Raw genomic sequence first — 21,751 nt, 5'->3', positions numbered from 1 at the left:
ATAGCTCTCACCGTATTCCAAATAATCGCTAGAAGGGCACAAGGGAAATGAACCACAAAGTAGACAGAGGTGCTACCTATCATCTATCACATATACCTTATTGTCTTTTCTTTGCATGGTAGGAGCCAAATCCTGCTGATGCGCAGATTTCTTCCTGCAGGATGGGTTGTTCTGACTGCTCATGGACCTCTGAGGAAGTGCCTGCACCTTCCAAAATCCACGAAGGACCAGGACCTCTGCATAACAGCCTAATCTCACTGCTGGGGAGTGTGTCTAGCACTCCTGGGAATTGATTCAAGTTGACGAGTTAGGAACATTCATATCTCAGCACTCAGATTTCTCATCTGGAGGTCATCTCCACAATCACAAATTCCAAAAATAGAAAATGGCAGTTCTTCGTGCTTGCCAGTTTTTAAATGTGGGAGTTTCACATTTTCAGGTTGTTTCCCTGCAACTTTGAAAAGGCTTGAAACAGACTTCTTAAGAAAAAGCCACACCGTGCCTCCTTCCCCACCCCTGCTTGAACGGTGGAGACCACTGTTTAATCTGTTGAGTCCAAAACTTCAGGTAGTCTGAGGTGTGAGAAAGTGATGTGAAGTGCCTGTGCTGGTGGATGTCTGACAAAAGCGAACAACCCTGTTTTACTCCAAGAGTGTGGAAAGGTAAGAAAACAAGGAGGCTGAACTGGTTTCATTTCAAGGTTTTGTCAGGGAAGTGTATTGGACTTCATACGTCTACTACTGAGGGCTTTAAGCTTCTAATCCCGGGGAATCTGATTTCTGGAAAATATGGTGATAAGGATGGAAAGGAGGAAGACTCTTCACCAAGTAAGGTGTTGCTCCGTGAATGGAATATGAATACAGCCAGAGTCTGTAGTGACCCAACAAGGAAATTAATCCACTGTGAGACTTCACACGAGTAAGTGAAATGGTTTTTTAAGAGAATCTGTTTGGTTTGGTTTGATTTGGGGGCTTTTTTTTTTTGTTTGTTTTGCTGGTTTTGGTTGTTGGTTGTTTTTTTTTTAAGTCTGCATGGGGATTTCTGTGTCCTTTAAACACACTATTCCTTCAAACAGACTTGACCTCATAGTGAAAACAAGCCAGTGACTTTTCATAGCTCAAGGTCTAAATGTTGCCAAGACAAACTATTTATAGGCTTAACACCTGACTTGGTGTTAAATAGCTCTTGCTGATAAACCTTTTGGTGCAGAATTATCACTTCAGACTGAGACTGGACTGAAAACCCAAAGACCTGGAAAGCTTGAAAGGATTCAGGTAGGATTTAAGATGCATTTCAGAAAGTGCATTTAATGCATCTTCTGTAAGATATGTGTAACAGCAGAATTAGAGAGTTTGGTAACGGTAGGCAGGTTCCTTTACCTGTATGTAAACAACACATCAGTGAATTTACTTAAAAGAACATCACCTAAGTGTTTAAATACATCATGGAAACACAAATGGGTTTGTTGATACCAAATGAGCTTTCTGCAAGCTGGATCTATGTTTAACAGCCTCCACTGGGTGGTGGCCCCTCTCATTCTAACACAAATATTCCCTTGACCCCAGTATATTTGTTATAAAAGCAAGAGAAAAAAATATCAAAGCTTGTTGGACTGACTTGCTTGTTTGGAGAAGCTGATAGAGCACAGTTGACCTTAGAAAGGGGGGGGGGGGGGGGGGGGCAGGGGTAGAGGTGGATAGGGAGCAGGACTGTATTCATTTTATAGTGTAATAAATGTTTCAACATATCACAACCATCTTGGTTGCCTTGCATGGGGCCGCAGGGGTCACAACCAATTTTCTGAAAAACATTGAGCTATGAAACAGTCTGGAACCTCTTCTACTGCAACTCTAATCCTCCAATAAATAAGTGGAGAAAACCAGATTGTGTCACTCACAAAAGGGTGGAAGCAGTTCAGAGCTGTCTCCCATCCACAATGCTCCCAGGCAAGCATGAGCTCTGAAGCCGTTTTAGGGCAAGGTCCACAGTTGCCTGGAGGGAGAAATCCAACCATGGTCAAAACCTAACTCCTGGGGGCCAAGGATGTGTCTGTGTGGTCTGAGAAAAGTGCTAAGCATGCCCAATGAGCTGCAATTTGTCCAGGCAGGTTTCTTCAGGCTGGCTTTACCCAAGTGTTGTATGGTTGTGTGGAGCCAGAAGTACAACAGAGCTGACAGCCAGCGACGGAAATGGGAAGCAATGGGGTCAGGAGGCTTAGGGTGTTCGTAGCCACTTTCAGTCCAGTTTGTGCTTGCAATGATAGTGTGATGAAGCCATCCAAGCATCACTGCTTTCTTCCTCAGGCACAGCAGCCCTGCTGACTGCAGTACACAGATGGAGTCTGCAAGTCTAAGAGCTCCCAATGCAAGAGGCATGGGTTTGACCCCACCTTCAATAGCAGACAAGCTCAGCAAGGTAGAAATGAAACACATTGTGAATCCTTTCAGTGACTTCATGTCACCTTGGCCTAACCCAGTTCCCAAAAGGACATCATCAATTAATTGCTGTGATGCTGCTAAGTTGCACTATGCAGTCCTGACTTACTTTCTTCCCAAGCACAGCTGTATTGGTAAGTTGAGTGTTTCTGTCCCTTGTGCTGCTATCAGCTGCAGAAGAGTGTGCTCCTAGTTCCCAGCCAGAAGGCTATGCAGATCCCATGGTCAAACTGGGCTGCAGCTATTATAGAAGGGATCTGGCTCCCTTGCCCTCTACCTACAGCTTAAAAGTGCTGCCCGGGCGCACAGGCTCAACCCCAGGGACATGGGTCTGTCTTGCTCCCTGCTGTTCATGCCACCAGCTGCCAGCTAGACCCAAGCACACCTCTCTGCACAGCTGGTATTGCTGGCGACTGCATTTACCCGACCACAGCTCAGGAGCAAAGGGAGACGACGACAGTTGCTGTTACTACAGAGAAAGACCCAGCAGGTGCCGCAGAGCAGCACTTGCTGTCAGGCAATTTGTCACTGGTTTTGAGTACGAAATCTGTATGTACTTTGTATTTAGCAACTTTCCTCTCAAGCTTTTGCTGCCTGCAAAGAAAATGAAGAAATACCCAAGACTATTTTAGAAGGGTTAGTACAAACAGTGAGAATGAAGTATATTGTTAAAGGGATCCTTTGCTGTTAACGGGATCTTTTCGTGTTAAAGGGACCCTTTGGTGTGAAAGGAGCTTTCAATTGTGTTATGCCACATGAAGAAGATTTCAATAATGTTGGAGAAGTATATAAAAGCAACTGTCCTTTGAGGTGGAAATCTGACAATTCTGACAGTTCAGCCTCCCAATTGCATCCTGAAATAAGAAGAATGCTAATAATTATAATACTTAATAATAGCAAGTACTAACATCCTGTGGTACTAGACATTAACGAGATCTACTCCCAAATACTGTGTGCACTGTTCATGAAAGGCAACCTCAGACTAGACAGGTGCAGCCAGGAAGAGCTGAGCAGAGCAGGGGCACTGGGAGCCGGTCTGGGAGAAGGGGGACTTGGCTGGCTTAACATTGGCGAGAAAGTATCCCAGAGTGGATACCAGTGCTTTCTATAAATAAAGCAAGGGCATAACACGGGGGAGAATGAAGAGCCACTTAAGCTAAAGGACAGAGCTGGCAGCAAAAGAAATAAAGGGTCATGAGTCAATTACAAGAAAGTTTGTAATCAGAGGAGAGAGGTCTTGAGCAATGCATCACTGGGTGTAATGGGAGCTGGGGCTAGAGCCACGCTGGACACTGTCCCTTTGCATGCTGCCATTGCAGGCTACAGCCTCTTGAAAGCCCTCGAATGCTGGAGGTGCCTAAATCACGTAGCACTTTCCCATAGGCATTGAGAGTCTCCAGGGAGCTGCAAGCTCTGCGTCTCCACACGCTGAGCAGCTTCATGCTTTTGCTCATACCTGAGTCCCAGCAGATGCGGCTGACCACCAGCTGATGTCCTAGGGGTTAAACGTGGAGGGCCCCTCACTGTGAGGCTGCATCAGTCTGTGAGGTCCAAGCCTCTAGTAATATTCATTGAGAGCCATATTTCAAACATGACTAGAGGAGGGGGAGGCAGCGCTCCACTACCCACATGTTTGCACAGCTTCTTGCCGACAACCAGGGTAGATAACAGGGGTTAATCCCCACTGACTGCAGAAGGAACGTGAGCTCCCAAATCTCAAGTCCCCTTTGGCTATAAATCAGGATTTGCACTGCCCAGCTCAGCAGTTCTTGCAGCCCCTTACTGTGTCTAGCCCAGATTTCCTTGCTCATTTTTTGATGGGTCTTATTATACTCTGAAGAAGGATTGTACATAATGCTTACTAACAATAGCAAGGGACGAGGCCTGAAGATGCAATAGGTCCCTTTTAGTGCCTTGCTTCTATTACCAATACTGTGCTATCTTGCTAATTTGTTTTATTAAGTGAATCATTGGAATAGTGGAGATGCATGGAGTTGGATGAGAGCGTGTGCAGACAGAGGCAGCCCTGTGTTACACAATCTGATATTGTGGCAGGGGGAACTTAGCCCTTACCTGACTCAATTTTTCAATCTCTGCTACCAGTTTATTTTTCTCTCAGTCATTTCATTTAACTCTACTTCTGCTTGGTAGTTTGGATTGCTCGTTTTCTCTTCACACCATTAGCCTTAAAAACATAACAAACTTTAGAGTTTGATTCCTGTTCAGGCACAAAAGAAACGAAATGATGCATTTAACAGGTGGATGAAGCTCTCCATTTAGGGACATGGTAAACTGCTGGATTACGCAGTGTCCTGGGTAGATTTATTAGCTCCCAGCAGATCAAGTCCCAAGCAACTGAAGTGTCCACACTAGGAATGGAGCGTGGGATAAGACACTCATGTCCCCAGTAACTGCCCCCAGTGTCATTGCTGAACCCAAGTCAAAATATTTTACAGCACAAGCAAAGACCCAGGCTTCAGTCTATGCAGGCTGCAGCAGTGACTCACAGGTCATGGTAAGATGTGAAAGTCACTCCTGCCACTGCATGAGGGATGTGCACTTGTGAGAAAGGGAAGGAGGCAGTGAGCACACTGTAGTGTCAAGCCTTTCTCCAATGGACTATGCCTGTTGCTTAAATTTCCTACCGATTGCAATGTGTTTGAATGTGCAAATGCTCCCTGTGAACAGCCAGAAGAGAGTCACTGAGGGATGAAGCAAGACTAAGCCCTGATGCCAGGGCTCTCCTAGCACAGAGTGAGAAGGATGCTTACATCTTGTGCTTGGCGGCCAGCTCTGCTCTCCGCTGGGACACAGCTTCCATCCTCACTTTAATTTCTTGCCTCTTGGCAACAAGCTCTGCTGTGACATGATTGACTTTGACCTCTCTTTAGAAGTGGAGTCTTCTGGAGCGTGTTGGCACTGCTTTCCAGCGTCTTGCTGGGGCCCAACCAACAGAACTGGCTTTGCAAGTCAGTAAAGACACATAGCAAATCCTCTTGTGCTTGCATAACGCCAGGTCAGAGTACAATAACTCTTTGTCCTAAAGCTGGCCAAAATGTCAGATTCCACCCTCTCACCCTCATAGTACATGCATACACTTTATGTGGTGACCCCAAACCTAAGCAGGAGTGCAACAGTTTAAGAAGTTCCCATTTTGTCAAAGTAAACTATGAGACTTTGTTTGGCCATGCTAGGAGCCACCATGACCCAAGGTCCCATCCTGCCACAGCACCCAAAGGCATACAGTGGCAAGAAACCCTTTGATCAGGCATGCAGCTAAGCAGCAGCAAAGGGGACGGTGGTGGGCTGGGCTGTACTTGTACCATTATGACCAGTGAGGCTGGTGGGACACTGCCACGTGGGTCTGAGCAGCCCTCGGAGTCTCTGACATCCATGGAGCTGACTAGGTCAAGCTGGGAAATGCCCAGGCCGTAGCCAAGCCTCACTCAGTGCTGTCTTTATGCTGGTTTTGGTGCACATTGGTTTAAATGAATAGTAAATTGTCACACGCTGGCCAGTGTGGGATGAACTTGCTAGATATGGGCCTAACCTCCAGAAAGATCTAACCTTGTGTGGGGCTTTTAACAGGGTAGAGGGCATCCTGGTTATCTCTAGGCATGTTGAGGAGGTGCTAAAGTTAGAATATTAACCAACTCTGAAGCTGATGAACAAAAATAAACAGCCTGAGAGGTCACAGAATCACAGAATGGTCAGGGTTGGAAGGGACCTCTGGAGACCTTCTAGTCCAACCCCCTGCTAAAGCCAGTGCAGCCCGCCCAAGCTCTGCAATGCCCAAGGAGGTACCATATCTCTTGCTCATGATTCAGGGGAGCGTAAGGTGGTAAGATGGTGGAGCATCACTCAGTGCCTACAGATACACAGGACAAATCTGGCCAGAGAAGCTGGGCAGGTGCCAAGGCATGTCCCGCTTTCTGCACGGAGAAGAAAGTGCATGAGGTAGGACTTGAAACATGTCATGAACCAAGCAGGAGCTGTGCATAACTACAGATGCTATTGTTGAAGACTTGGTATTAAGATTTATTTCCTTAATACATTATATGTCTTTTCTTTGGTTGCACTCCTGATTTTTACCTTTTTCTGAAAATGAATAAATGCTTTTGGGTTATTGTATGTATAAAAAGATGCATAATTTTTCTGATGCATAATTTTGTCTGAGGGAAGCCCCTGTATAATAATGTGGTGCAGCTCAAATTTGAATAGACCCTTTGAATCTACCGTATGCTTGGCTTCCTGCACTCACGACACCACCTCACCTCGGCTGTCGATACACCGCACTAAGGTAATTTTCCTGAAGAACAGAGTGCCATGCACTCCCTTCTCTAGGGGCCCAAACTTGGATCCAAACGATAACAGAAATAGCTGAAAACACCTGGGGTGAGCTTAGCTGACACATGCACTGTCCACTGAGGGCAGAGTTAAGGGTTTGCTTTGATTTAAGGAGAGAATGCCATTCCCTGAGATTCTCTGACATACACAAGAATAGGCAAAGAGATTTATCCAACCTCATAGATGTTGGGGACGTGAGTGACACCTGTCTTCTTCTTCTCTGGAAAAATACACAATAATCAAAGGAACCAAAGCATCACCCAAAGCATGGGTTTCTTACTTGGTGTTCTCTTGCCTGTACATGGTGAAATGGCCTTTGACTTCAGGAGGTGTTTTGCCCTTAGAAAAGAGTCCATAATGTTCTGACCTTCTCTGTGTAGAGCTGTTAAAGAACAGTTACCCAAGGATATGCAGAAAAGCTGAGTGGCATGCAGGACTGTAAGTCTTTCTGGCTTTATACCTGCACTATGAGAGCAAGGAGAGCAAGACCCATCCCTCGTCTCTCAGAGAGGGCTGGACATAACCATTTCTTCCCCCCTCCCCTGGGGACCAGAGGAAGGGACTGACCATATGTTAGTACTGATGATGCTGTCTATCCCCTAGACCATGCAGGGCACATTTTTAGCTTGCCTTGGTTATCTTCACTCCAGACTTGGACTCTCTCTGCTGGCAGGTAACACCACCAATGTAGGACAAGGTGTTTGCATCAGCCAGAAAATTTCTCAATTGAGATGTTTTCAAAAAATTAGCATTGCTTATTTGCCAGCAAAGATTGACCAGCCAACAACTTTCATCAGATATCTTTTGATAATATTCCTGGTTAGTGATTTTCTTTTGAGGCACAACTGTTTATTTCTTTGGCCAATTCATAAGCTCGGTGAAGCTGATGTATGTTGAAAGGGAACCAGTTGTATTCATTGGTGTTATAATCAGGGGAGTTAGAAGAGCTGAGGGCAGGATGCATCTTGTCTCCAATAGATTTGTCCGTAGCATACTAAATGCAGTGATGGTTTGAAAAGTTCTTTAAAAATTTATGGACTGATGACAAGGGAAGTTTAATATTCTGATTTTTACTCAGCTTGATTGGTTTCAAAAACAATTACACTACTTGGAAAATTATATTTTATGAAGCAAGGTCACTTCTGTCTGTCATTTTCATGATTTCAACATTTCTTTCAGGTTAATATTAAGTTAAACGAAAATGTAATAAGAAACCTGATGTATTTTATTAGATTTTGCTTTTTAAAGAAAGGGTACACTGCATGTTAACAAAGATCAAGAATTTGCTTTTTGAATCAGACCTTGTATGAGAAATACCAGCTTGCAGTGATACGATCTTTTCCCTAATATGTTTCTTAAGCCTGATAATAGTAAGGATATGTGGTGCGCTGCCATGGCATATAATGACACGGCTCTGCTCAGCAGTGCATGATAGCAAAGATGAGAAAGGGTTGAGTTAAGACAAAGAAAAGAGTTTCTGTCATTGGTCTGGCAACCCCAAAGGGGTTTTGGTCACAGTGTTTACAGAGACGATTGTACTTTGAAATCTTCTACGTACAAAATGAATGGGTGTTTTTATAAATATATGTATCTGTATGAGCAGGGCTCCTTATGAGGACAAAGTGGACTAAATACAGACTGGGGGAACATAAAACAGACCTGTTCAGCTTCTTGACAAGCTGGTGCAAAGATTATGCTTTAGCACTGCACTCAGGGGCCAGGCAGCAGTCACTTTGCATCATATTGCACAACGGAGAAAGGATTCAGGAGGCAGGCAGGTTTTCCAACAGGAAAATTCAACCTAGAAATTACCAGCATGACAGCCTTTGTATTGCATTTCTGTTTTAAGTTTAACATCAATGTTTAACGCTGAAGATTTGAAATTTTATAAATCTGCAAGCCCAGATCCTGATAGGCAAGACTGATATATATTTATCAGTATGATTCAGAGCATGATGGTCTCTGGGATGGATCCTTCTGGATGGATGGATGCTAAACAGCTCCTGAGGATTTTCTTCAGATGAAATGTTTGTCCTGACACCTCTGCAGAGATTGTTTCAGTGGACACAACTGTTGAAATCTTGGAGAAAGTACCTGTTCTCATAGGTTTTACAAATGAGAAAATGAGATATGGTCCCAGCTACTGATTTTCCACTGGGCACGCAATAAGCATGGTGGGTATGGGGTGAAAAATGAGGCTTCTCTTCCAGGATTAGTCCCATACAAAATGCCTTAAGTGATATTATGCATTTGATTTGTTTATGGTTATAAGTTTTGGAAGTCTAGAGTCTTTTTTTACAGGAGGTGGAGATCTTTAAGGGCAAGCTGCAGAAGAATGGTCTTGAAATGGGCGAAACTAATGGGCATGTCTGGTATGTGGCTGATCCTTCTGAAGATATGCTTTATTGGAAAGAAATGCTGCCAACACCCATAGGAAGGACTGTGCCCTTGGATCTTTTGCACCATTTTGAGAAGGCTGATGGGGCAAGTCAGCTAGACATAGACAGCTGATCAAGTAGGTTTGAGTGGCAGTTCAGGTAAAGCAGGTCAACGTATGTATGTGTCAGAGCTCTGCAGTATGTAAATAGATACCACGGTGGTGGGCACATTACAGTTGAGGGATAGATTACATGGACTCACGTGTGAGCAGCAGCTGCACATACTTAGTTTCTCAGATCTGTCCTAGGCTTTTCTGGGGCTGAATGAACCAGTTGTGCACATATGTGTCATATTATGCATGGTGGTGTTCTGTCTTTTTATTTTTATTGACGCCATATTATCTGTTATAAATTCTGATTTTGCAATGATGAATCATCTCACTGCCTTCTACAGTCTCCCTTCCCCATGTTGCATGACTAATTTAAATTCAGGCAGTGCCTACTGAGATCGTCCCAGTTTGTTTTTATTTTCTGGGATGACACCTTTAAATGCACAGCACTTAGTTTACAGATAGAGCTGTTTTATGTGTACAGAAAAGTTACTACTCAATTATTCTTCCTTTTTATCCTAAATTCATTAAAACACTGCTATTTCTGAGATTCTCCAACCACCATGTTCCCCATAAAGTTTTCTTCTTTTATATTCAAGAGTATGGTGGGATTTGAAGTCACCTACCTGCACTGACCCAACTGGGTCAGCAAAACAAGTTAGGCTGACTTTTGCTGTTCTGCAGCTGCAGCAAATGCCTCATTTGAGATTGCTGGGGACCCCCAGTTTCTCATGATGGGTTGGAAGCACAGCAGGAATCTTTCTCAACATGCAAGTTCTCTATGTACTAAGTCACACGTATTTTGATGACTTCTGCAAAAGGATGGAACAGAGCTGGGGGGAAAAGTTTTTAACAGCCTCTGCCTGCTTCAACACAACCCAGCTGCCTTTGTCTTATTTGTACCAAACTATGATTTGGAGCAATATAAATTTCTAGATGGATGCGAATCTGCTGTCAACCTCCACTGAGCAGAGGGGGACCTGTGGGGAGTGGCGTTCCCAGCCATGGCTGCAGCCCCTGTTCCCCTGGCAGCCTTGGCCATGGTGAGGCAGGTGATCATGGGCCTCGAGGCTTGCCTTGGCAAATATTTCTTCTGCATGCCGCTATGCAGAGACCTGACAAGTCATGTTAACACCCTTACCTGGGTAAATGTCCCTTCCTTGCCATGCATAACACCTTGGAGAAAATTTCAGCCTGAAAGCTTCAAAATCAATTGTAACAAATTCAATACAATCTATTCCCAGGAAGCCTCCAAGTGCAAATGATGCAAACAGAATTGAAGGGTTACAGGGTTAGATTTCTTTTATTTTTCAGAAGCTTTTTGACTTACTTGGTGCTGTCCTTTTTCACACACAGTTCCCAGTCCTTTCTTTGTATCTCTGTGTGTGTGTGTGCACATCTACTGCAGCACATGCAGAGACAGACAAATATTATCTTTTTTATCTTCCTCCAAACTACAGTCCTCTCAGCGAAGAGGTTTGATTTGCACAGTGAAGTGTGTTCTTACTTTACAGAATAAGCAAAAGAGGTACAGACCCATGCTTATATCTGGATTATGCCATTTTAGTTATATGTAATTTTAGCTTTCTTTTTATGTAATTTATTTTGGTTTTCTGCTACTATGAATATTGTGCTGCTAATTTGTATTATGACTTTTCCCTGAGGATGCTTAGCCAGTACAGAACTCCGACCTGTCCACCCACAATGTTGAAGACATATACTTCCTAAGACAAACCAGAGAAACTTTTTTTTCTGCTTGCTCCAAGTCAGCCTAACCATCTGCATAATGAGCGCCTCTTTTTTATATTTCATTGATGCTGTGCTCAGACAGTGGTGGATTCTGTGCACAAGTACATCATCAGGTCCTTTCCAGGTCTATTTGCAGCTGTGGTTGTCCGAAAGTTACCCTGAGCCATATGGCATCAGCAGAGAGCTTTTCACTCCTCTCCAATGAGCCTGAAGTCTTACTGTTTGTTTCTTACCAGACATAAGCTATCACCCTGGAGCTCAAAAAAAGGAAAAGTGTTAATGTGTCATGCGAACGTCATATGGCAAGTCAGTGTATGCCATTTGCATGCCACATTGTTTCACAGATCTGATACACAATTTTTAAAATCTCATGATGGATCATACACGCCTCTCCCCGAAGTGCTTCTAGTGCTCCCTGGACTGAGCTGCACCTACTTTGGAAACAAGTAATTACAGTTCCACTGAAATAAACAGGGATATACTGATTTCTAGTGGCTGAATATCAGCTCATTCTTTGCATAAATAAATGCAAAAGACTGAATTGTCTGGCCCAGTCTGTCAGGTTTGTAGCTTGAATGAAGAACTTAAGGATGGATGGAAAGCAGGTAGAAGCAGACTTGTAGCTACATGAAGGAATTCTTTATTGGAAGAAAGCTGGAGAAAGCCTGCACCTTCTGCAGTATTTTGCCCAGCTACCCTCTTGCCACACTGATTTGTACCTGTAGTGGATATCTCAGGTACAGGACTTCACCCTCTTCACTCAAGTAGAGCAGATCTCCAGTAAGATATCTGTACATGTGCACATATATGTGCCGAGAGAGAGTGACTGCTTATTCACGTGTGTGTTTTGCATGACAGAAGGGTCAGAAGCGATGATAGTACTTTGTCATAAATGATAAAGTACAGTTACACTAGGGAAAGAAAAGGTTGGTAATGCCTGGTTGATCTATTCTTTCTCTGCATATTTATGTGTGTTATGAGACCTGAGTGAGTTTTGACTGATTGTTTTGTCCTCACTTACTCCAGTGTGACTCCATCAGCTTCTCTTGTACTGAACCAATATAACCAAGCACAGCACTAAATGAATATTAGTTCCCATGCTTTGTTATACATATGTGATGCAGAGCAGAAACAAACTGATCCTGAGGCCAAACATGTGGTACAGATTGTGGTTACAAAAATCAGTGATGAAGGCAGCATCCTCCAATTACTCCAGTGGTTTCTGGTAAATCTTTTTTCTTCTCCTTCTAAAAAAATAAAATTATTAATAAAATTATTATGAAACACTCCATTCCTATTCACATCCTGAGCAGTGAACCAATAGCCAGAGACTTTTCTTAACACTGGTGAAAATTTACATTATCAATCACCTTTTTTCTGAGGGGAGTGTTTTGGCTCTTGCCAGACACGAAGGTGTCTACAGCTCTGCTGGTGCCCTGTGCTGCACAGGCTGCCCATGAGTGTGCTGCCACGTTCACTGAGAGGAGCTGCCTGCAGAAGTGAAGTCTTGATGCATATACGAGGTCTGGGATTTTTTTTTCTTTGACTATGTTTTAAAGCTAACCACAGTTCCCTGCACAACCTGAACTCGGTGTTCACAGCATGCCTCGATGTCCTTTCTGTGTGACTCAGTGTGTCAAAATCTAGGCTGGTGCGTGCAGCCTTGCTTTCCCCTAGTGCCTGGCTCACAGTGCCAGCATCCATGGGGATGGAGGTCCTTGCTGCTGGTGTTCAAAGCCACATGTGGGTCTCTGCTGCTGCACAGCAAGAGGTTGTCAGGAGTCTGACAACAATAGCACAGAAATGTGCTATTTGTGGCTCTGGGACTCATTGCTTCAAAATGTCATGGAGATAAAGAATTTAGCAAGATTCAAATTTGGGTTCAGTGTTACATGAAAATGGGACTGTTGAGGAATAAATAATCAGAATAGTATTTGGTTAGGTTGCAAAGTGCCAAGTTTTGAAGATTTAAACCAGTCTTCATGAGCTTGCAGGATGTCTCTGCGTGGAACTATTTATCCTGACAGAAGTTTCTTGCAAATGCTCCTAAACCACCACTGTCGGAGTCAGCCTATGTGGTCTGCTTAAGCTGACCACTGGCCCGATTGATTTTTAGGTACTAAACAACAGAAACTAAGGTTGTTATCAGAGATTAACCAATGATACAAAACTGTGACCACAATGAATGTGACAGACAGGATGTGCAATTGCAGCAGAGAAAGCAAAACCACTTTCATGAAAAATAAAATGTGCCAACCAAGAAATGACTCAATCTTTGCAGCATTTCAATAAAAATATCTTTGACACTCTGCATGCACCCACCTACATTCATATATACTGTGAGTAGCTTAAGAAGTTTAAGCTTGTCTCACAATCTCAGGTCAATAGGAAATCACGCATTAAAGGAAAAAATGCTAAACATGATTTCAGCACTTTTGAAGGGTGTTGTGCTGGCATGCCCTCATAGCAAAGTGCTTTGGTATCTGGAGAGCAAGCACAAAGTGGATGCATAGGTGTCCCTACACTGACATGGTAATGTGCCTCACTCAGGTCCCAGAAGACTGTCCCACCTAAGGGTGAGATTTTTTTTGCTGAGAGGACCAGGCAGTACCCACTGTAGCCCATGATGTGACAGATCACCCTCCCCCACACCCAGGCTGAGCTTGCATGTGCTCCCATCAGATACTGGGCAACTGTCAGGTACCAGCCCCCTCCACTTGGGCTGGATCATCTTTATCTTAGGGACCCAGGGAGCTGTTTGCATCCCATTTCTAATGCCTTGAAAAAAACCCTTCTCTTTGCATAGCTGCCACAGCAATGTCAGTTCCCCACACTCCCCCAGGGCTTGCTCGGCAGCACTGCATGCTGCCTTGGTGCTCTCAGTGCGCCCTGATACCAAGCTGATTCACACATTGCAGCTGTTGGCCCCTCCATCTGATGGCCAGCAGCATTCACCATTGTCTGTCTCATCCCAGTGACGTTCCCTCTGCCAGGCTGTAGCTCCAGGAACACAGGTGGACAGGGACTCTGCACCAGCTGGGGACCTACAAGGATGTTTCTGCAGCAAAGAGCCACAGAGGCTGCCAGCTCCTGGCAGCAGAGGAGAGCTTGGCATTGATGGCCATCACCCAGCCGTGGCCAGAGTGCCTACAGCCTCACCATCCAAGGCCTGGTGAAAACACTCCACAAGTGGGTCTAGATGAATGCCAAAGGACAGAAGCATTGCAGAAGCTCAAATGGAGAAAACACATCCTGTTTATTATCACAGCTCTCAGTAACATCAAGAGCTGAATTTCAGCTTTTTACTCCAGCCTTCATCTCTGCTGTCGTGCTTGTTCTCATCTTACCGTAAAGGTGTTAAACAGATTTTCCATCTCACTTTGTGGTTTTGACACTTGTGTAACAGTTGGTTTTTTCCTGTACTCAGGTTTTCCCTGGAGCTATGATCACCAAACACAGCTCAGGAAGCTAACGATGCTTAGTTTGGAGGTGTGGGTCTCCCTGCCTCAGCCACACTGACTGCTTTCATCTAGCCCTGTTGTGGCTGAAGGAGTCATGTATTTAGCAAGCTACTTCTTCAATGTGAAAGAATCTGTCCTCTTCCAGGCTGAGGGTGGGAGTTTTGACAGCCATTTAACTCTGGTCTTGAGGAATCAGACATCTCTCACTTCGGTGGGAAAAAAATTCTACAATTCTTTTCGCAATTCCACTTTATCTATTCCTGTCCATTTTTAAGATAATCTAGACTGTAATACATGTATTTCTATAGGACAGTAATTACTACTTGATTAAAAAAAAAAAAAAGAGAGAAAAAATGCGGAAAAAGATTATTTTTTTCTGTCTTCTTGCTTTTAGTTGTGTTTCTTCCCTCAGTATACTTGTGACTCTTATTATTGCACTGCCTGCTTACCAGCTCAGTAGATAGAGTCCAGAAGCCTGCTGAATTAGGTAAGTGTACTGTTATTTATAACTGAGTTGAACATTACATATTCGTATGGCATGTTGTGCAACAGATACACACTGGTGTCATGACATTCTGTCCAGACACTTGTCCTAAATTTAGCTCTAAATTTAACCTGAGAGATGTAGGGCAAATAATTAAATGTCAGTCCTGTAAAACAAACCTGTTGCATTGTGATTTGAACTTAAAGGGGGCATAAACCTCTGGTTCTCTCTCATGCATGCTCAAAGCAGTCAGTGCAGAACAACAAAGCTTTCTCAGGGCAGTATGAAGGACAGTTCATTTGATCAGGGGGTCAGATATTGTATTTATTACATATGAATTTGACCGCACAGCAAAACCAGCATTGGGTAAACAGAGATAATGGTGCAGTGCCCTTTAGTACAGTCTATTCTGGTTCTTCTGCTGCTCTTGTCAGCACAGCAGCTGATGATGTCTCAGGTCTGACCAGCTCACTAGGGGAGTAGGCCAGTGTAGCATGGCAGGAGTCAATGTGCATGACAGCTCGTCCCCCTGCTTTGAGTTTCTGAGCCCCATGGCAGCAAACCCAGTTCCAGTGGGGGTGGCCAGAGGCTGCCTTTGGCATTCATCCCAAGCCAGGCTGGAGCCCATCTCTCAAAAACCAAAAAACCCCACTTCTCCCTTGGGCTGTCCACAGGAGGGTCCTGTGCCGCTTTGCTGCTCTGGTGGCACCTGATAGCCTTAGTATAACTCCAAGCATAAAGAAAGTTGTAATTCCTTGCACTTCATTGTACTCAAAGTCAATGACATTTCTGCAACCTTCTGAATTTAGGTAGGGGCATCTTTTGGTTTTTTTGAGGTCTGTTTATCTGTGGCAATAATAAAGCAAAGTCAGATTTTTATCTAGAAAGCCTGTTCTCATGTCATTGAGGGAAGGGAAGGAGAGCAATGCAGCAGGTCTGATTGCATACAGCAGGCACCACAGTTACAAACAAATCAGTCTTAAAGGAATTAGGGAGTACCAGAGAACTGCATCAAAAGGGACTCTGTTTATAAACTAGCCTAAGGGATTGAATGGAGAGGAAAACGGCCGCTGTATGTTTCCAAAGACTGCTTTGAAAAAACTCTGGAAAGGTTGTTCTGCATCAAAATTGATGTCACTTTTCCATCACTGCTTTTTCTCAGGACTTTTGCTATTCACAGCAGCCTGTGTCTCTTGCCATTCTCATTCTCCTTCTCCCTTGCAAGAGCCTTGGAGCAATGGGCTTGCAGCAACATCTCTGAATTTTGTGGGTTTTGTAAAGGTCAAGAAAAAGACAAGTCTTTCATTAGAATTCTTACCAACATATATTATAACATAATATAAATGATATTTGCACAGCAAAGAGTAACTAAATGATAATGTTCATGCTTCCCCTGTTCCTCCAAGGAACACGTATTTGTTTATATAGTCTTTGGGTTGTGTTCACTTCGTATTAACATTTCACATTCCCTCTGACTGATTCCTCTTTCAGTTTGAGTCAGTGGATGTGACCTTATGATGACATTTGCAGAGAGGCAGTGACGGCAGTAGCTATAAGCTCTTCCAGAGCTCACTGGCAGGGCAGATCTGGGCTGAGTCATCAGATACCTGAAACAGGGCTTGGGACCCCGGATACTGGGTGTTTCCCTTTGTGCTCATGTTATATTTCCAGAGGAGTGAGGATTGCATTTTGACTGTATCTGAAAGGTAAAAATTTTCAGTGGGGAGCCACTGTGCAGAGGTGGAAGTCATACACTGAGCCGAAGTCCACCCTGACTCGGGGGTGTGGGTCAGCAGCTATTAGGGTGGGTTAAATTCCTCCTGAAAGGGGGATTATGTTCTTAGCAGAGTGATTTCAAAACACCTATATCTTTCCAGCACTGAAGTATTCCGGCAGCAGAGTCAGCAAGAAATAATGTATACTCTAGTCCTTACCCCTGGGCACATGTGACATCCTCCACCTTTTCCCACACAAGTGCCTCTGGCTCCTTGCCTTTCTCAGGGTACTGTGGCCAAAGCAATCATTAGTTCTCGCAAAGGAAATGGAAACCATCTTCCCCTGTGGGAGTTTCTATTGTCTTGTTTTTTGAACATCAGTTATGTAGCAGGAGGCACAGGAGAGTTGCTTTTGGTTCTGGTGTTTGCACTTAGTTTTTGGGAGTGTCTGATGGAAGCGCAGCACGGCAACACTGAACACCAAGCTCTGCTCACTGCAATATGATCACAAAAAGTACAGAGATGTGTGTCCTAGGTCTATTTCAGTGAAATATGCCACACAAAGCATGTCGTTGTCTTTCTGCAGGAAAAAAAAAATGTTCAAACAAGATATAAGTAACAAGAGAACAGTTCCAGGTAATTGGTGCACAAAGCAGTATGCTGTTCTGTAGCAAAGTATTATAAGGACTTTCTGTCCAGGTACTGTTGCTGCCACAACTAACCAGTATTTCCCTCCTTTCAGAACACCCACCCATGAGCCAAGCATTTGGATGCAGTAGAGTTAGTCATTGTTGGTTGTCATAGGCTATGAAAAATAATAGTTTGTGCTAATGTCCATTTTCACTTGCATTTCATCATGTGATGGCACATCTGTGGCAGCTCTGCACAAAATGAGCCTGTAACAAGCTCATCAGTGTCCTGGAATGCACAAATGAACTTTGTTTTTTTTCACCAGCCTCAGTTGCCTGATTCAGTTGTGTAGCTTAGTAGAACTGAAAGGCTTAGTAAGGGCTGAAGGGTTACTTAATGGAAATAGAGACTCTGAACAAATCCAACAATCATGGAAATGTTACATGTGCTTTCCTAGCCTGACTTCTGCTGGCTATTTTGAGGAAACACGAAGATTAAAGTGAATCTTTCTGCTCATTTTGCATGAACAGCGATAATAAAAGCAACATAAACATGTTATTTTCATACAGTCATCCTTCTTTGTCTTCTCTCAGATTCAAATCTCTTTATTGCACCTTGTTTATGAGATCCTAGCTGATTCCCCCATCATCATGAGTTGGCTATTTCCATAATTTTCTATTTAAAGAAAAAGCAAAGAGATCTAATATGCAGCGTCTGAGTTTGGTATCTGTCCCAGAAAATAGTGTAAATTTATCTATTTATTTTTGCAGGTGACATTTGTAATCTCTTGGAATGTCTTGGGGTTAAGCTGAAAATGCTGATCTATAACTGTGCGTGCTCCAGGGGAAATATTAGCAAATCTGATGCAATGCTAATAAAACATAATGATTGTTATTATTATGCTTTGGGTGTGTTGTAATAAAGCCACAACATTGTTTTATTGGGAAAAAAATTCAACCCCCAAATGTATGATTTCATTCCTGTATAGTAACATTTCTGTAATTAATATTTCAAACTTCTATGAGGTCTTCCTCTGAGGATACAAAGTATTTCACAGATACTAATTAAACAAGGTCTTATTCAGCAATCTCTATCCATATAAGTACTCTTGTTGGCTTTCCATCTGCAAGGAATTTTGCACTTTTCTCTGAACTTAATGCATTTGATTATTCCCACTTTACTAATGTAAAAAATGAGACACACAGGAGTTACATGATTTACTCAAGACAAAAGGAAGAACTAGTGATATCTGAAAATAGGTATTCTGAAGCAGAGTCCTGTGCTTTTATTAGAAAATGGTGTGGCAACATTCATAGGATCTCCAAATGTATCAAAGGGGTGCACAGGGCTTTGCAAGAAAACCCAGGAATGTGGGAGGGAAGGGAATTGCAGTGTGCTTGGTGTGAATTGATGGGGAACCACCTGCAATGTTCATAGCTGCTGGGACCTTGAGCCCCAACATCTTTTTTTCTAATCAAGTGGTCCATCCTGGGAGACATAGGCACCCTTGCCTTTGCCAAGTGTGACTCTGCATCACAGTATTGGCATTTTTCCTTGAGTTCAGTGGGACATTAAGCAGGCTGTAAGGGTGCCAAGGGTGTGGATCGAATAAGAGACTGCCACAAAGGCAAGCAAAAGGGTTAAATATGTGAGATATTCACTCCTGTGTTTAAGCCAAGGCTGGTTAATATAGGGGAAAAAAGTGCTGGGTGTTGTTTAAAAGTTGTGGAGGGTTGGCTGACATGTTGTCAAGGGCATAAGAGTTTCACACCCTCTTGGTGATGACATCCAAGGCTCCTTTACCTGCCACAGTAACTGCTGAATGTCCTTAACTTTGGACAAAACAATAGCCCTAGCACTAGTTATGAGGGGCAGATGGGTTTGTGGGCAGCAGGGAAGGGGGACGTGTCACGTACTGGCCATCCTGTTGTGCCGAAGTAAGTTGGATGGAGAAGCAAGCATGGAAAGGGAATGACGCTGGTCCTGAAAGACACTACAAGCAAAGCAGGTGAGTTGCAAGGGATCACATATTAGTGGATGATGCGGTCTTGTTAAATTGGTTCCTTTCAAGATTGTTCTTGCTAAGCCTTAGATGGGAGTGTTTATGCACTGACAGGGTGGGTACAGCTAGCCTGAGGATCAACAAGGTACTCAAAAGGTAAACCAGACCCATTGCAATCTAGGTTTTATTCTTTTTACATGCAATGTTTTGCCATGGCAAATAGTGAAGCAGGAACTGAAGGAAAAAGCATAGGCATCATTGTGATGGTGTATTATAGCTTCCCTTCATTTGTCATACTAGCTGGACAAGTACACAGAAACCTTCCCAAACTATTATCCCCACGTTCCAGTTAATCCAAGTGTCAGTTCTCCTGTATGTGCCTGACTGTTTTCTTCTAGCTCACCCCTGGATCAGTGCTATCTCTGCCTTGGCCAGCTTGCCCTCTGCCACATGTGGGGAAGGTGGCTACCATTTCACGTTTATGGCCTTGAGGAGTCTGTCGTTCACATTTACATGGTGTAAGAGCAGCTTTTTTTCCACTAGTAAGCTCTTACAAATACTACTTGGAACAAGTTCACAGCTGCTTTTGTCATCTTTTGGAATCCTGAAGTCTCAAACTTGCAGCCTTAAAAACACACGAACCACTCTAAAACACCAGTAACTACCCATGTAATGTTTGGTCACGTTGTTTAACAAGCAGAAGCTAAAAGAAAAGTAAATGGACCTCCCTTCTCCTTGAGTAAATAAAACTCTCCAGGACAACGTATTTTACTTCAAAATTATATGGCAAGGGGTTTTTTTCTTCTTTAGGTTCCAGAAACATGTCCATATATGGTCTACTTGTCAGGGACAATAAATAATGATGTAATAGAAAGGTCAGCTTTGTGTCATTTAGCTACAGGATGCTTGATGAAGTGAAGTTCTTCAGATAATGCAACAAAGAAGAACTTTAGGATGGGTAAAAGTTTCTGCCGTTCATCTTCAAACAGGAAATCTGAGATTCAGAACAACTTATATTTTGGCTTGTATTCGCTGATCATGGGGTGATCCAGAAATAAACTCCGGGCTTCAAAGCGAGAGTGTTTCAAAGCTGTCCTGCAGTTGATCGAAACATCCAGGCAAAGCAGGGAGACGAATACCAGCACGGATTTTCTGAATTAAGACTTAATCAAGGAGATAACCCATTTCAGCAGTATTATTGCCCTTTTATTTCAGAACAAAAAGGTAATGCAAATATGCATGTTTTGAACATATTTAATATTTTCAATCTGTCAGTGTGCTATGTCTGTTAAAGAAAATATTTTTCCTTCAACAATGTCTATGCAAATATTTATTCCTATAGCAGTTTGTAACCTAACACCCTGACACAGTCTTGGGAATTTTTGTGGTTTGCTTTTGGGTTGGTGGTTTTTTTTTTCAAATAAGCCATAAAACACTCACTAGTGTTAAGCAGAACTGTAGCTCTGTCATTTCCTTATTTTTCTTTTAATTGCAGGTGATACTTGTATCTTTGTCCCTAGAATAGCTTGCTCAGAAATGGTTGTTGTAGTTACGACATGCTAAGGCACAATGTAGTGTGTAAGGCACAGAGTGAAGACAAAAAATGACATCAGCAAGTTATTTCTTTCATTTATAAATTTCTAGCTGGTATGACATGAAGCTAATATTGCACTGATTGCTGCGTGAATTAATGCTTTCTGAGAAGAAATAAAAGCTTGCAGATGTATGCATTTCCAGTAAAGAATTTGCATAGAACCATGATTTCATGGCATCATAACACATGCCACACTGATAGGTGACCTGTTTTGACAGCTGGGGCTGGACAGGGGGATTTGTTTGCTTGAAGGATTCCTTTGGGAAGCCTGGCTTTGCTCCTTCAGCACAGGGCTAGAACTTGAGCAGTTTGCATAAGCTGTCATTAAAAAGTGTGTTTGCCTGTTGCTGCAGCTGGACAGCATGAGGTGTCATTCTTCTGATGCCTTAGTGCTGGCAGGTCTGATGGGCACTGAAATCATTACGTTTTTAAAAAATCACTTGCTTCCTAGCAGTAGTTACCCAATGTAATATCCTTGGAGAACTGCAAACGTTTATCTGGAAACTGATCTAAACTACAGCAAAAATGTGAATACTTCAAGTGCTGCAAATTGGTCCAGTTTCCATTGCCAGCAGAGGATCTGGCCTGAAAGGTGCTGCAGTAAGAGCTGAAGCAGAGGCTTCGTTTACTGTGAAGACTTCCAGCCGTGTTTACCTTCCCCCTGTGCGTGCTCCTGCTGCTTTCAGAAGTAAAGGCAAACACATGGAAAGGCAAACACATGGAAAGGCAAACATGTATCTGCAGAAGCTGGGGCTCAGTTGTTCCTTGCAAAAGGCAGAATGAGCAAGCCGCTCCTCTCTTTTGCAGCCTCAAAAGACTTGGTTTTGTTTTTAGAAATGTTTTGTT

At 43.3% G+C, this 21,751-nt stretch overlaps 1 long non-coding RNA gene across 1 annotated transcript; it reads left to right on the top strand.

Moving 5' to 3' along the window:
* The first annotated feature begins 21 nt into the window (after positions 1–21).
* Positions 22–20,524, top strand: LOC106112771 (uncharacterized). The gene is made up of 4 exons (XR_001227279.3): positions 22–918; positions 2,304–14,373; positions 14,875–14,967; positions 18,080–20,524. It is a non-coding gene; the product is annotated as an uncharacterized LOC106112771 (long non-coding RNA).
* Positions 20,525–21,751: the final 1,227 nt, after the last annotated feature.

This window comes from Falco peregrinus, chromosome 1 (assembly GCF_023634155.1).
Source record: "Falco peregrinus isolate bFalPer1 chromosome 1, bFalPer1.pri, whole genome shotgun sequence".
Lineage (NCBI taxonomy): Eukaryota > Metazoa > Chordata > Aves > Falconiformes > Falconidae > Falco > Falco peregrinus.
Note: the sequence above shows the minus strand (reverse complement) of the source record. Positions and strands in the feature narration are given on the sequence as shown.